Source organism: Triturus cristatus, chromosome 4_1, assembly GCF_964204655.1.
Source record: "Triturus cristatus chromosome 4_1, aTriCri1.1, whole genome shotgun sequence".
In the NCBI taxonomy this organism is placed as follows: Eukaryota; Metazoa; Chordata; class Amphibia; order Caudata; family Salamandridae; genus Triturus; species Triturus cristatus.
The window spans coordinates 199,735,050-199,749,755 of record NC_140585.1 but is presented as its reverse complement, the minus strand read 5'-3'; the positions used below and the strand labels follow the sequence as shown (position 1 = coordinate 199,749,755).

The window sequence follows — 14,706 nt, the reverse complement described above, 5'->3', positions numbered from 1 at the left end:
GTCCTGGTCCATTGCGAGCTAATAAAGAAGTCCCAAGATATGCTGCAACCAAAGATTTCTTCCAAGACAAACAACTTTCAAATGTCTGTAAGCACTATTACATGGCAAAATTAGGCAGCAGTTACATACCTGTCATGATAGGATACTCTCCAGATATGCATGATTTAAAATACTTTACGAACACTCTTGCAATACTACAGGTCAATTCCATTATTTTCTTTCAAGACTTTTAACATCTAATTTGGTATAGAAAATTGATATTTTGAACTTTGGGGAGCTGCCTTCACAATTTATCGAAGGCTCTTTTCCTCAACATATGGGTATCCCTCCCACAAAGCAGCAGGATCAGAATCTTGTCTGCCAGTACAACATGCTCACCTTGTTTATGGAATGCCCTCATCCAGACCCTGTACATATGAAAACACTTTCTCCATTTTACATAAAGAAGACAATCTGCGTGTTTGTTCAGAATGAAATCTTAAGGGTGAGTGAGAGGGTGTTGATAATGAGAAGGATGCTACACACTAAGATTAACCATCATGGTGAGAAATTGGGTTGGTGGTTGACCGGGGTGTGAGCCCTGGTCAAGCAACAGCCACAATTCCTTGCAGGGTGAACAACAAAAAGTCACAACATTAATCTGCGCTTAACCTTGGGTAGCCTAACACAAAAAGCAGTCAGGCTTAACTTCTATGCAAGTGGTAAAGTAGTTATGTAGTACACAAACAGTAATAAAGTGAAAACACAAACACAAGAAAAAATCCAAAACCAAGTTAGAAAAACAGAGCAAACTTAAAATAAATTATTTGACCGCAAAACAACAAAAATGAAATCAGTTGGGCCAGAGTTCTGAATTCTTAAACCTTTTAGTGAAAACTAGTGCCTAAAAGATCAAAGCGTCAAGTATGGACATCTAATTGCACGAGACAGGGAGAAAGTCAACAGTTAAGGTGGACCACAATGGATCACAGTTTGAATGCAAGAAGTGGATTAGACCCAGTCATGGATTACCCTTCTGACCAAGAAAAATTCTTGAAGAAAACTGTGACCATAAAGTTCAAAGCAGCAAGGCTGCAGGAGGTGTCCAAGCAGAAACGTCATTGTCGGATGGTCTTGGATCGAAGCCACAGTGAAGATTTCTACATTCTGACTTAATCGCCGAAATGAAAGTCAAAAAGCTCCAGCAAGACTAAGCAGAGGGCTGTAGCAGAAAGACTGCTGAAACGGAGTTGCTGCTGCAGAGAAGAATGTAGAGGGAGAAGCCGCAAAGTCAATTCAACCAGAAATGCACTTCAAGCGGACAAGCGAGCAAGTTGGTCCCGGTCTGCTCCTGGCTCTCAGAGCACTTTCTGACCAAATTTTGTCTAAGTCCTCAGTTTTGGAAATTGCCCATCAGGGCACCTTTATCACCACAACCAAGGGTCCAGGACTGGTGGGACAACCCTTGGAGGTTCAGGACTCAGGCTGGGTCCAGGTTGAAGATTATGTCCCTGTGGCTCTGAACAAGAGGCAAGCAAACTAGCCCTTGCAGTCACTTCTGACAATCCTAGGTACAGGTTAAGATGCAGGGATGAATATAAAAGGCAGCTAAGCAGTCATTCCAGGTACAGTAGCAGTATGGCAGAGTGCACAGCAGGTCACAGCAGCAGGCAGTCCTAAGAGTCTTTCCGCAGGTCCAGTAGTGAACTGAAGTGTGGATTAGAAGGTCCTATTTCTATACATAGGTGCCCTTCTTCCAGAAGGTGAGAGGAGCTTCTGGAAAGGTTCTTTGAAGTGCATGACTTTCCTGACTCTCCTTCCCTGGCTTCTAGCAGACTGCAGTGCAATACAGGGTCGTTAGGCCCTTTGTGTACAGGCATAGCATAGGCTAGTCAGGTGCAAGTGGGGTTGTGCTCAATACCGTACCCCTATCCAGCCAGCAGATGGCCATTGAGGCACAACTAATCTGTCTATTGTGGGACTACCTGGAAGGAATTCACAGCATCTAACTGTCAAATATACCCAGTCATGAGGCCCAAGACATGATGAAGGCACAAAGTGCCAAGAGCAGGAAAATGCAAACTTCAAAATGTTGATGAAAAGGTGGAATAACATGCAATAAAATGGGATTTTAAGGCTTGGAAAGGGGTTTTAAATGACAATTTGACATGCTAGATCACAATTTAATCAGGCGGCAATGGCAGGTCTCTGACATGTTTTAGAGTGCTACTTAGATGGCAGGCCCACTGGTAGCTTTTAATTTAGAGGCCCTTGGTACACGGTATCCACTATAAAAGGGACTTAAAGGTAAATTCAATATGCCAATTGGGTGTATGCCAATCAAACCATGTTTAGGGTAGTGAGCACAAGCACTTTAGCACTAGTTAGCTGTGGTAAAGTGCAAAGAGTCCTAAGACCAACAAAACCAAATTTCGGCAAAAATGGGGGTAAGTAGACAAAATGTTTGGGGTAACACCACCCAAAGGCTGATGGGTCTAACAGTCATCATTAAGGTAACTTTATACAATGCTGGCTCTTGGCTCTTCTCACACCTCTCACTGTGTGAGGATAATGACAATTAAGAGGGAGGAGGAAAGAAAAGGCAGCATACTTCAGCCATGGTGAACATGTTGATAAGAACAACCTGGCCAATCTTTGTGTTGCACTGGAAGCAACATAATGTTTCTAAAGTAGCCCACATAACTATCCTATAATTTTCTGAAAGTAATGGGGCTAGTGAATACCATCAAGTGGTTGTAGCAGAGAGTATGTCCTAACACATGTTGGGCTCTACGATAAGTCTAGAAATGAGTGGCACATGATGTTCTACAGTGGCAATGAAGATAAAAGTGCAGTGCATCTTTAATGTCCAGCGGATGGATAGTCTCCTGAGCCAATGAGTCAGAAAGATGCAGAAATAAAGTCAGGAGTACAATTTTTTTGTTCAGGTGAGACAAACATTCAAAGAATGAAAGAACAGCAGGTTCAGAGAACCGACCTGTTCTTTTGAAATGTTGAGAACAGCTATGAGATATGCATGTGAGTATGGGTGATGATATAGCCACTAGAAAAGTGGATGTCCATGAAAGGAAAGCCAATTTACATGATGCCATTGGCTAGAAGGTCTGGTGCACTAGCCTAGCAAGTGCCATATTAAAGTGCATGGAGGTGCCACAACGCCATAATGAAAAGAACAAATGCATGTGGCCACTCAGATATCATTTGGCGGCCTCATTGGCCTTGGATAAGGCCTCTTGAAGCCAGTCTAGTAGTCTGCAATGGTTGCAAGGTAACTCTTGTCGGTATAGCACTCCTGTCTCAGATATCTGATGAAAAAAGAACACTAAATTATCTACCCAACATGTACAGGTTCCTGGTCAATGTCTACTGACAGAACCTGAACTCTCCAACAGAGAGCATTTTAATGCCAGCCACAAGAAACTACAAGTTCTCTGTTCAGAGACTTAGGTTTCAAAAGGTCAGCCCACAGGGATCATGCACTCAAGGAGAGTTATGAAAAGTAGGACCGGAATAGTCCCTTCTTCAATGAACAGAAGATGTTTCCTCTGAGAGGGCAGATGGGATCTCTTTACAGAGACATACATCAGAGCACCAGATATGTAAAGAACAATGTGGAGCCACCAGCTCACTGTACAGTATTCCCTGTTACTCTGAATAACCCTTGGAATAAGAGGATTCAGGAAAAGGGCATATATAAAATGGCCATGTCCAGTTCTTTGTGAAGACGTTTCAGAAATTACTAGGTTCTCTGTCCATTCAAGACAATCTCTTACATCAGTTATTTTGGTGAGTCACAAAGGCATCTATGGAAGGTAGAACTCAAAACTCAAAGATGGAGTTGAAGACTTGTTTGAACAATCTTCGATTTATGTGACTAATATAGAGTCCACTATGGCTACCGCCCTCTCAGGAGAGAATGCTATTACCAGGTGCAGTCCTAAATTGCCTATACAAATAGAAACCTTCTGGAATGCTCCGAAGAGGGTTTCACGGAGAACCAAATATATAGATTGTCTCCAGAGTGGAGGCTACAATAAACTCCTTCTCCTTCCAAGACACAGCTCAAATGAGAAAGTCATCTGCCTAAAGATAGCAATGAATCTAGAGGTGATACAGAAAGGACACCTATATGGCCAGAATATTGGTGAAGAACTAAGAGGATGGCTTTGAGACCCACAATGACATCCTATATTTGAAGAGGGGTGATGGATTGTGTGTGTTCTCAGGGCTCAATTTCTTAATTATTACTTTATAAATTGCCAAATATGTTTTATAATATTTCCGAGATCTCTTCACCCATTATGGTCCCATTTTCATAATCGTATGTTCCAATTTCTCTCCACCTGCCTTCCTTATTGGTTTGGAATATGTAAGGATCTTTAGTTTCTTTGATAGTTGAAGAAAGAGGATGATGAGTGAGATTTGTGGAGCGCATAGATGCTCCTAATAGTGTCCAGGTGCTAGATAGTCAGCAATTTGGTAACTACTGGGTGAAAAGCCATGTTTTTAACTTCTTTTTGAAAGTATACTTAAAGCTCTCCTGCCGAAGATTCAGGGTACGTTTATTCAACTTGGAAGGACCAAGGAAGGAGAAAGAACACTCACCAATCCTAGCCCAAGAGAATCTAGGGACTTTGCAGAGGCCCTATTTAAGGACCGGAGGTTCCTAACAGGGCAGTAGAACTAGATTCTGCTGGACAAGTGGCTTTGGCCAATCTGATGTAGAACACAAAAATTGTGCACCACTGTCTGGAATAGGATTTGTTTCCTAACAGACAGCCAGTGCACAGTATGAAGGTGTTTAAAGACCCTGGTCCTCCAAGGAAGATTAATGCCACAGCATTCGGGACCACCTGAAGTTTGTGGGTGACAATCAGACAGTCCTAGATATAGAGCATTGATGTAGTTTAACTGAGAAATAATGAGGGCCTGAATAACAGTTTTTCTGGAGGGAAAAGACAAAAAGAATAGAACTTTTTCAGTGCTCTGAGGAGCCCAAAACACTTGCTAATCACATATCTATTCTGCGACAGGAAGAGGAGGAAGAGCCCTGGAGTGGCAGCCCAAGGAGCCATGTGGAAAGAGTACATTTTAAAAGAATTATTAAACTATGTTCTGATAAATATTCACTCCAATATCTGGTTGGAGCTGTATCAGTGTGTTTAATTGTGGACTGGTATTATTGTAGTGTAGAATATGTCTTTGAAGTACTGGTTTACCACCATGAACATTAGGTACTTGCTTGTCCTCCATCTGGGCAGGCACATGAAAGTAGGTGTCCTGATGGCCCATGTCTTAGTCTCAAATGAGGCATGAGAAATTCCTTGCTCTTTCACCGGAGTCTTCTCTTCATTTGCCTACTTCCAAATGAGAAGGGTACAGTTGTAGCATCAGATCAAAACTGGAAATGCTTTGTCAGTAGGAAAAGAGATGGAAGTTTCACCAGTACTGTCAAACGGCACTCAGCAATTCGGTCTTGACCATGCTTAACTTGTATTCCTGCTTGTCTGCAGTGTAGTTCGTCCCCTTTGCAGGGAGGTTAATGAGTTACTCCCAGGCCTTAAGAGGACTTTAATAATGACATCCTTTGAATGGACTGAGCAATGTTCATGGCTCTGGTGGCCATGTCAATGCCTTGAAAACCGTTGGCTCCGTGAAGGGCTTTTTCCATACCTTCTAGGCAAGCTTACTGACATAGGCCTTTTTGGACAGGGCTGGCATAGTGGTGCTGGCATTGCAGCTATCAAGTCAAACATTCCCTCATTAACAAATTAGATACTGGTGTCGCAATGGACAGTGCCCCCAATGTCTTGGCTATGACGGCAAAGTACTCAGTTAGAAGCAGGATCTGGTGGTCTCTTGTATTGGTCTTAAAGGTGGCCCCTCTTCAGGGGAAGGGGCTTGGCAGGTGGCTCCAAGGTGAAATCTGAAATTCTGGAAGGACCAGCCAGTGGAATCTGTAGAATCTAGATGCCGTTGTGGAACAGATTCGGTCTAGTGGACTGGTGTAAGCACACATTGGGCTAGGTGGGAGCTGCACTGGAGTCTACAGGAGGTACCACAACTTTATGAAAAAGGGTAGTGGGGGGGGGGTCTCTGTGGCTATCTACTTTGCGGAAGTATACAAAAAGGGATGGATGTAATGCTTGAATTAACCTCAGGTACTTGTAATTACTTGGGTCACATCACAGTTTATCATTATTTTGCACACCATGCCACCTCAGTTTGTGCTCAACCAGTTGCAAATCAATGTTTTTTTAAATGTATTTTTATTTGCTTTTTTTACATAACACTGACAAAATTCTAGGTGGACAACATGATGCCACTGTGAGCACATCATTCATTACCTCCAAGGTGATCATAAGGGTTTTAGGAGGGGTGTTAGAGGGGGAAAGGATGGGGGGATGGGACACAGGAAAGGCCCAACATCAGCACCCTTTCTCAGACTCCGAGGGTGACAGATTCAAGTCCATGGTTTCCGACTGATTCACCGGAGAGTCATCTGATCCCAGTCCATAGTATGACCTCTACTGCCATCAAATTTTCGTACATTTCTGAGGACATCCTCAGTCAGCATACACCTCTTTATCTGCATCCATGCACATGTCCATTACTGTTATCTATTGGTCTTTATTGGGTAGTGTTCTTACCCGGTCATACTTGTGGTATATCTGTCTAAGCAATAAGCAAATCAGTGTTGACTCTTATTCACTGGGTAAGCCTGAAATGCCTTGTCAGTTCTTCCCTAAACCAGAACATAAGCAATGCAGTTTATACTTTGCAGGGCACCTAAAAAGAAGCTTAGTAAACGAAAAAGTACATGGAGGTCAAGCCTGCAGCTGGATCTACAAGAGGCTGAAAAGGTTATGGGAACACTAAACTATGCTCCTGGTCCGAAAAAGAGATGGGCCCCCATCTTACCACTTTAGATTCCAATACCACCAAAGGAGGGGCTGCTGGTGTGGATGTGGCCTGAAGAGATGGACCACTGATACACGACTCAACTGTACCAGAGCACGTCATGCTTAATCCCTTTCCTCTGCAAAGCAAGTCAGCAAGTATGGTGGTGGGGTACAGCAGACTGGGGAGAGACTCAAAATAGAGAGTCTGGCAGGGGCTAATGATACATTTTGTACATTCTGTGCTTAGGGGTGTACTTCTGAGTGTGCAAGAGCACAGAGAGGCTAGCCTTCTGCCACTCTTCCAGTGACAAAGTTTACTGTTATTTTGGGTACTGCTCCTCTTCACAGCATCGATTTACCCAGCATGGGGGCTAGGGATACAGGTGTCAAGACAAGAGATTATGACAGACTGGGTCTGCAACAAACCCAAAAACAGGAGGTGGACTTGACCCCTCCTTGAAAGTCTCCAGAGACATCAGAGTATCCAGAACATTCAAGATTTTTGACTAAGACACACATGATATTAACACAGTGAACCAGGAAACAGGACAATCAATGTTATTGTCCTACACTTGTTGCTTTAATCATTGTGTTGTAGGCATTCATTTTTGGAGGGGAGCAGCTTCTCCACCCTCCTTATGACCATCTCTTCTCTTCCTATATGTTAGAAATCAGGGCTCTAGTTGGCAGAGGTATGCACCCTGTGCAAGTAGGGACTGCAATTCTAGCCAGGGTAAATCAGTCGCACACTTAAACTCTTGCTCACACTCTGGTTGCTTGGCACAGATCAATGAGGCTTAACATAAGAGGCAGTGTGAAAAGCAGTTGTGCAAATGTGGATACAGTAATACAATGAAAACACCACAAAAAAAGACACTAAAATGAGTTAGGAAAATACTGTCTTTTATTCTTTAAAACAAGATAAAAACAATAAGAAACAAATTAAATAACTGGGCGTACTGGTGGCGCCGAGGGCGGTGGCCCTCTGCAGGAATGATTCTTGGTCCTCCACTTTGACATTTCCTTCTGCGCTCAGCCATGTTCTACTTCAACTGTATATTTTGTCTATTAATGTTTCGTCTGGGTGCGGGCGAGGACGGGTCCCTTTCCTCCTCTAGGGTGTTTTTGTAGCATGGGATTGTTAGGGCGACAGGCACACTGCAAGTTGGGGGGGCTGTATAGTCCGCAGGGGTGCAGGGTGGGGGGAGTTGCAATGGTGTGGGGGTGGGAGGGTGGCAGTGGTTGTTGGGTCGTGTGTTTTTTCTTTTCAAGGCGGTGTGTTTGTTCCCTTTCAGTTTCAGCTGTCTGGCTGTGTGCCCGGGGACTCCAGCTTCTTGTGTTGGGATGGGGGGGGGACGGGTTGAAACTGATGTCTTGGAACGTCAACGGATTGGGGGACCGTATCAAACGTGGGGTTGTGTTGCAATATTTGCGTCGATTGGCCCCTGATGTGGTATTTCTTCAAGAGACGCACTTGGTGGGCAATGTATGTCATGCTATGAACAGGGGGGGCTACCGACTGGTTGCACACACTGGCTTCACCACTGGATCCAGAGGGGTGGGCATCTTGCTGCGCTCTTCCCTCCCGCTTGAGATTGACAAAGTTACTCTTGATAATAGAGGGCGCTATGCGTCCTTGACTGGACGATGGGAGGGGCAGACTCTTTCATTGGTTTCGGTCTATGTTCCCCCGGGCCTCCAGACCTCCACTTTCTCTGATGTGGGTCGTATGTTACTTGAACTTTCTGATAGTCTCCTGCTTGTGGGTGGGGATTTTAATTCCGTGATTTCTGGCGAGTTGGATCGCTACCCTCCCAGAGCCCTCTCTGCCGCCCAGGCGTGGCTCAGCGGGTTCTTGGACACTTTCGGACTAGTGGACTGCTGGAGGTTGATACATCCGACACAGAGTCAGTACACATTCCACTCCGGGGCCCACGGGAGTCTCTCCAGACTAGATTATTTTCTTATGCCCGAGGCCCAGACCACCCGGGTCCGGGAGGTTAAGCACCTGGCCCAGGGCATTTCCGATCATTCCCCATTGTGGCTCCTCTTCGATACCGGGATGCGATCCGCTGGGCGGATCGCCCCCATTAACCCCTGGTACTTGCGTGACCCCAAGATTCGCAAGGGTCTCATTAAGTCGCTTGATCAGTATTTTCTTGAGAATGAGGGGTCCGTCTTGTCCTCAGTGTCCCTGTGGGAGGCTTTCAAAACGGTTCTCCGAGGACACGCCCTATCCCTGATCGTTGAGGCCAAGAAAGCTAAGAACGGGGAGGTGGTTGCATTGGAGGCTGAGATATCGGGGTTGGAGGCTGCCTTGGAGACGGGTGTCACTCAGGACGGGCTCAATGCCCTCAGCATGAAGCAGTTCGAATATAAGTCCCTTGTTACGGATGCTGCTCGGACAATGTATAGGGAACAGCAGGGTAGACTGTATGATGCTGGGGATAAGGCGGGTAAATTGATTGCTTGGCTTGATAAGAAGGAGAGAGTGAATCGAGTGGTCCCCGTGCTTCAGACGTCGGAGGGAGTAAGTGTGACTGACCCTGGTGAGATTGTGGAGTGTTTTGCGGACTACTTCTGTGCTGTGTACTCCCCGGTGTCTGCTAGAGATGAGGCTGACTCTCGTCACTTGAAGGATATTGCTTTGCCCTGCCTGTCGGTGGATGAGCGTGAGCAGATGGATGCCCCACTATCGGTCGATGAGATTGCTACCGCGATTCGTTCCCTTCGCTCAGGCAAGGCTATAGGCCCCAACGGACTCCCGATTGAACTCTATAAACTGCAACCGGATAAAATTGCGCCATTTCTCCGTCGTATGTTCTCGGAGTCGCTTGAACTCGGTTCTCTCCCTGATGACCAACGTCTGGCCACTATAGTCGTGATTCCCAAAGACGGTAAGCCTCGGGACCGTTGCGCCTCGTACAGGCCTATTTCTCTGTTGAACGCCGAGCCGAAAATCCTTGCCAAGGTTCTTGCGAACCGCCTGCTTACTGTTATTTGCGATCTGGTGCATCCGGACCAATCCGGTTTTATCCCGCACCGGAATACGGCCCTTAACTTGCGGCGCCTACATGGCGTACTTGCAAGGGCGGAATATCTTTCAGAGCCGGCCATCTTGGTTTCCCTGGACGCCACGATGGCCTTTGATACGATAGAATGGCCGTATCTTTGGGCCGCCCTGGCAAAGTTTGGCTTCGGGGCGGGATTTATTAGTTGGGTTAAACTCTTATACGCTGCCCCGCTGGCACAGGTTGTCGTTAACGGGAGGGTTTCCCGGCCTTTCATTCTTGGGAGGGGCACTAGGCAGGGGTGTCCGTTGTCTCCCCTGCTCTTCACGCTGGCTTTGGAACCGCTCGCTGCTTGGCTTCGTTGGGAACCGTCGATAAGAGGGATCCAGTGGGCCCCTGGCTTCGAGGATCGTGTTTTGTTGTACGCGGACGACATTCTCTTGTACCTCACCTCACCACGTAAGTCACTCAATGTGCTCTTTGACATCCTCACTTCCTTCGGCAAGAACTCTGGTTTGATCATTAACTGGTCCAAATCTTGTGTCTATGCTATATCCGGTGGCTTTCCTCTCTTGCCTTCTCGTTTTCCCATTAAGGCGTTCCACTCCGGCTTTACGTACCTGGGGGTGTACGTCTCATTGGACCCGGCTGTCCGCTACGAGCATAATCTCCTCTCTCCACTTCGGAGATTGAGGTTAGACGTGGCCCGTTGGCGTAAGCTTCCCTTGTCTCCCCTCGGTCGTGCGGCACTTTTTAAAATGATGTCTCTTCCCCGATTCCTTTACGCACTTCAGAACTCCTTTGATATTATTCCGGCGGCCTACTTCCGGGAAGTGGAGAGCTTACAAAGGAGACTTGTTTGGGGCGGTCGTGCACGTATTGCTCTTGCAAAACTGACTCTCCCCTGGTACGACGGGGGCATCGCGCTCCCGGACATCAGGAGGTACTATTGGGCTTCCCAGCTTTCTGCTATTAACCATGCAACGTACGCACCTGGTCCGAATCCGGCTTTCGAAATGGATAGATTTTTGTTGCCTGGCGGCAACTTTAACAGAACGCTTTACTCTCGATCGGCTGGGAGGAACTTAACCGGTCCCACTAAGATTGCAGTACGCTTGTGGAAGGCTGCGAATGTGGCCATGGGCTGGAATGATCGCTTGACGGGTGCGACCCCCTTGTTTGCGTCTGAAAGATTGGGAAGCCTTTGGACGACGAAGGGATTCGAGTGGTGGGACACGATTGGCATCAGCAGAGTAGGTGACCTTTGGGTGAAGGGTGCGGTTAAATCCTTCGCTGCGCTGCAGAGTGAGTACGAATTGAGTGAGAGGGAGTTCTTTCGGTACGTTCAGGTTCGGCACGCTTTGCTCTCGGCCATCGGGGCTGAGACTGCAGTCCCTGTGTCTTCGCCACTCGAGGACCGCATACTCGACGGTCACTTGCCCGACAGTACTATTTCCCTTATCTATAAAAAACTAATAAACAGTCGGGCAGATCTCCTCGTGCGTCTTCGGGAGGCATGGATCGGGGATGGGGTGGAACTGGACGACGAGGACTGGCAGTCTGCGCTGTCCTCCCCTAAGGAGGTGGCCATACCCGCGCGTCTCCGTCTTGTCCAGCTTAAAATTCTCCACCGTGTCTACGTGACGGGCCCTCGTTTAGTTTTGATGGGTTTTCTGAAGACGGGCTCTGTAGGCGCGGCTGTGGGCTCAGCGCCACTTTTCTCCATGTTCTCTGGGAGTGCTGTGAGGTGGCGGAGTATTGGCGACGGGTGCATGCTGTCATGGAATGTGTCACTGGGGTCGCCCTGTTGACTGAGGTTCGCCGATGTTTGCTGAACGTATGGGAGCCTAATGACTATAATGCAGCTCAGACTCGGTGGGCGGCCCTTGGGAACATGGTTGCTAAGAGGGACATCGCACAGCTTTGGGGTTCCCGGCGGCCTCCCACCGTGTCAGTATGGAAGGAGAACATGGATTGGTGCATGTGCAGAGAGAAGACTGTGTATGTGGCTCGGGGTAAGCCGGGGGCGTGGGGTAGAATTTGGGGCCAGTGGAACGCGTACCAAGGGAACATCTGCACACCCCCCTCGTGGACACATCTGATGCTGCCTTGTCCCCCTGATCCTGAGGTTCCCGGACTGTTACATTTCACCTGTAGATGGTTGTGGCTCTCCCGTCGCCCCCACCTCCCCCTTGATCATCCTCATTGACCACCCGAGGGTGGAGTAGGTACTGTGTGGTCCCCCGGCCGTGGTTAGACGCCCCCTTTTTCGATGGTTTCCGCCTTGCTTTTTGGTGTTATTTTATTTTTCTTTCTTTGTTTGTATTTCTAACATTTATGTATCCCGATAACCTCTGAGGTGCACTCAGTATTTTGTTAATTCGGCTGAGACCCAGGGGGCCTATTGCTTCCTTGATGTTGTCGAACATGTATATATTAGCGGCCGGCCCTGGTGGTTGTAGGCCCATGTTTGTATTGAGTTTTTTATGTGCAATAAAGGTTTTCGCAAAACAAAAAAAAAAAAAAAGAAGAAGAAACAACAAATTAAAGTATTTCAAGTTACAAATAAATCAAGAATGTACAATGCTGAAAGAGCCTTCGTGCTTTCAGTAGTTTCTTTATGGTTATGCTAGGGAAGGAAAATGCTACTTACCAGTATGCATCTGTTCTTGGCATGTTGAGCTGCAGAGATTCATACTTGTGCTTAGATCACCATCTGGTGTTGGGCTCCGATGCTTGCACCTTGCTGTCTTGTAAGAAATCTTTTGTAGTCACAAGATAGGTGACTCCTCCCTTGGACGATAGTGCGCATGGGCATCGACTCCATCCTCAGATTGTTTTTCGCCATGATGGGAAATGATTATGTTTGTAAGAAACAGAAAAGATGTCCATGTGAATGTATCTAAGTAAGATGACGCTGGAACAGATACAGGTTCCTGGGAGGCGGGTGGGCGTATGAATCTCTGCAGCTCTACATGCCAAGAACAGATGCATACTGGTAAGTAGCATTTTCCGTTCAAGGCATATGAGCTGCAGAATTCATACTTGAACATAGACTGCACAGCAGTGTCTCCCCTAGCAGTGGTCACCTGTATCGGTTGCAGTGGTTTGAAAAAGTGTCTTAAGAACAGCCTGGCCTACAGAAGCTTGTTGCTTCGCCCGCACATCTACACAATAGTGTTTGGTTTAGGTGTGTGTAGTAGACCATGTCGCTGCCTTACAAATGGCTTCTAGGGAAATGTTCCCTAATAATTCCATGGAAGCCCCTAGTTTGCGTGTTGAATGCGCTCTAGGGGGAATGACAATTCTCCAATTCTTATGCAGAGAGAATCTTGATTTCATTAAAGACATACGGACGCTAACATTATGCAAATACTTTTATTTGCTGCCCAACATGCAGCCCTTTAAAGAATGTAAATACATCACAATGGGTAGAACATTCACAACATAACAAGTAGTCACTGGATACTCCAATCTTCCTCTTGGGCTGCGATGACACAGGCGTAAAATGAGTAGAAAAGGTTATTCTTAAGCGTTGTTACCTGAGGAGATAGATCAAAAAAACACACTGTATAGTGAATGAAGTATGAACAGGTGAGACACAACATGACAATGAGTAATACATCAGAATTCATATCGCTATAATAGATTTAATATCATTGTATTGATGATATACAAATATCAAACCCAAACCTTTCAGGGAGAGGAGGGTGGGATAATGTTAGCCTCCGTATGTCTTTAATGAAATCAAGATTCTCTCTGCATGAGAATCGTCATTTCATTACAAGACCGGAGGCTACCATTATGCATGTTTAAAGCCATGTAAAGCTACATTGCTAACATGTTCTACAGGTCTCAAATAGAATTTTGAAAAGGTATCTGCATTAGACCAATCTGCGGCTCTAAGTATTTCGGGCAGGGAACCTCCGCCCCAAAATACTTTGCTAGCCATAGCTCCTCGAGCTCCAAATCTAGAGAGATCTACACCAGCTTTGTGCATAATCAGACGTACCCACCTGGCTAATGTGGCTGAAGATACAGGTCGAAAGGGTTTAACATAAGACAAGAGAAGTTGATCGCTGTTAATGGGTCTAAATGTCCAAATTTTATTGTCATAACATTTCATACAGTTTACAACAGAGTTTTTCACATTCATGAAAGAAAGGATAAAAGACAGAATCTGACATTGTTTTAGTTCTTCTCCAGATGTCAAAATGAACACCTTCAGAAGAAAAAAATCTATTGGAAATTTCCAAAGCTTTAATGTCTGATACTCTTCTAAAGGAGATCAGACACAAAAGAGTCGCCAATTTCATGGAGTTTTTTCTAAGAGAGAGTAGGTTATTGGAAGGCCAGGAAAGAAAGAAATTAAAGATAAGGTTAACATCCCAAAGGGATTCGTAACGGGCTTTAGGAGGTCTCCTCAATCTAATACCTTTCATAAGTCTCTTGATTAAAGGGTTACTCCCAATAGCAAGAATATTTTTCAAGGAGTGTCCTGAAGAAATTGTTGATCTGTAGCAATTGATCGTTCTATAGGAGAGCCCTGAATCAAAGAGACAAGCAAGGTAGTTGGCTAATTGCTGTAAAGAGGCTTGTACGGGATACAGATCCCTTTCCAAGCACCAGCAAGACCACTTTCTCCATACACCTGAATACCTCTTCCTTGTTCCAGGTGCCCATGAGTCTCCTAAAAACCTCTTAGCTTCTCCTGAAAGTTCAGAATATCTTCCTGAATTCCTGATATCTTCCAGACAAGAAGGCTCAATTTCCCTTCTAGAATCAAAGGATGT

General features: G+C 45.9%; 1 protein-coding gene across 8 annotated transcripts in view; it reads right to left on the bottom strand.

Annotated features, from left to right (window-relative positions):
* PNLDC1 (PARN like ribonuclease domain containing exonuclease 1) overlaps positions 1-14,706 on the bottom strand; it is a 374,781-nt gene that overhangs the window by 23,715 nt on the left and 336,360 nt on the right. The window lies entirely within an intron of this gene.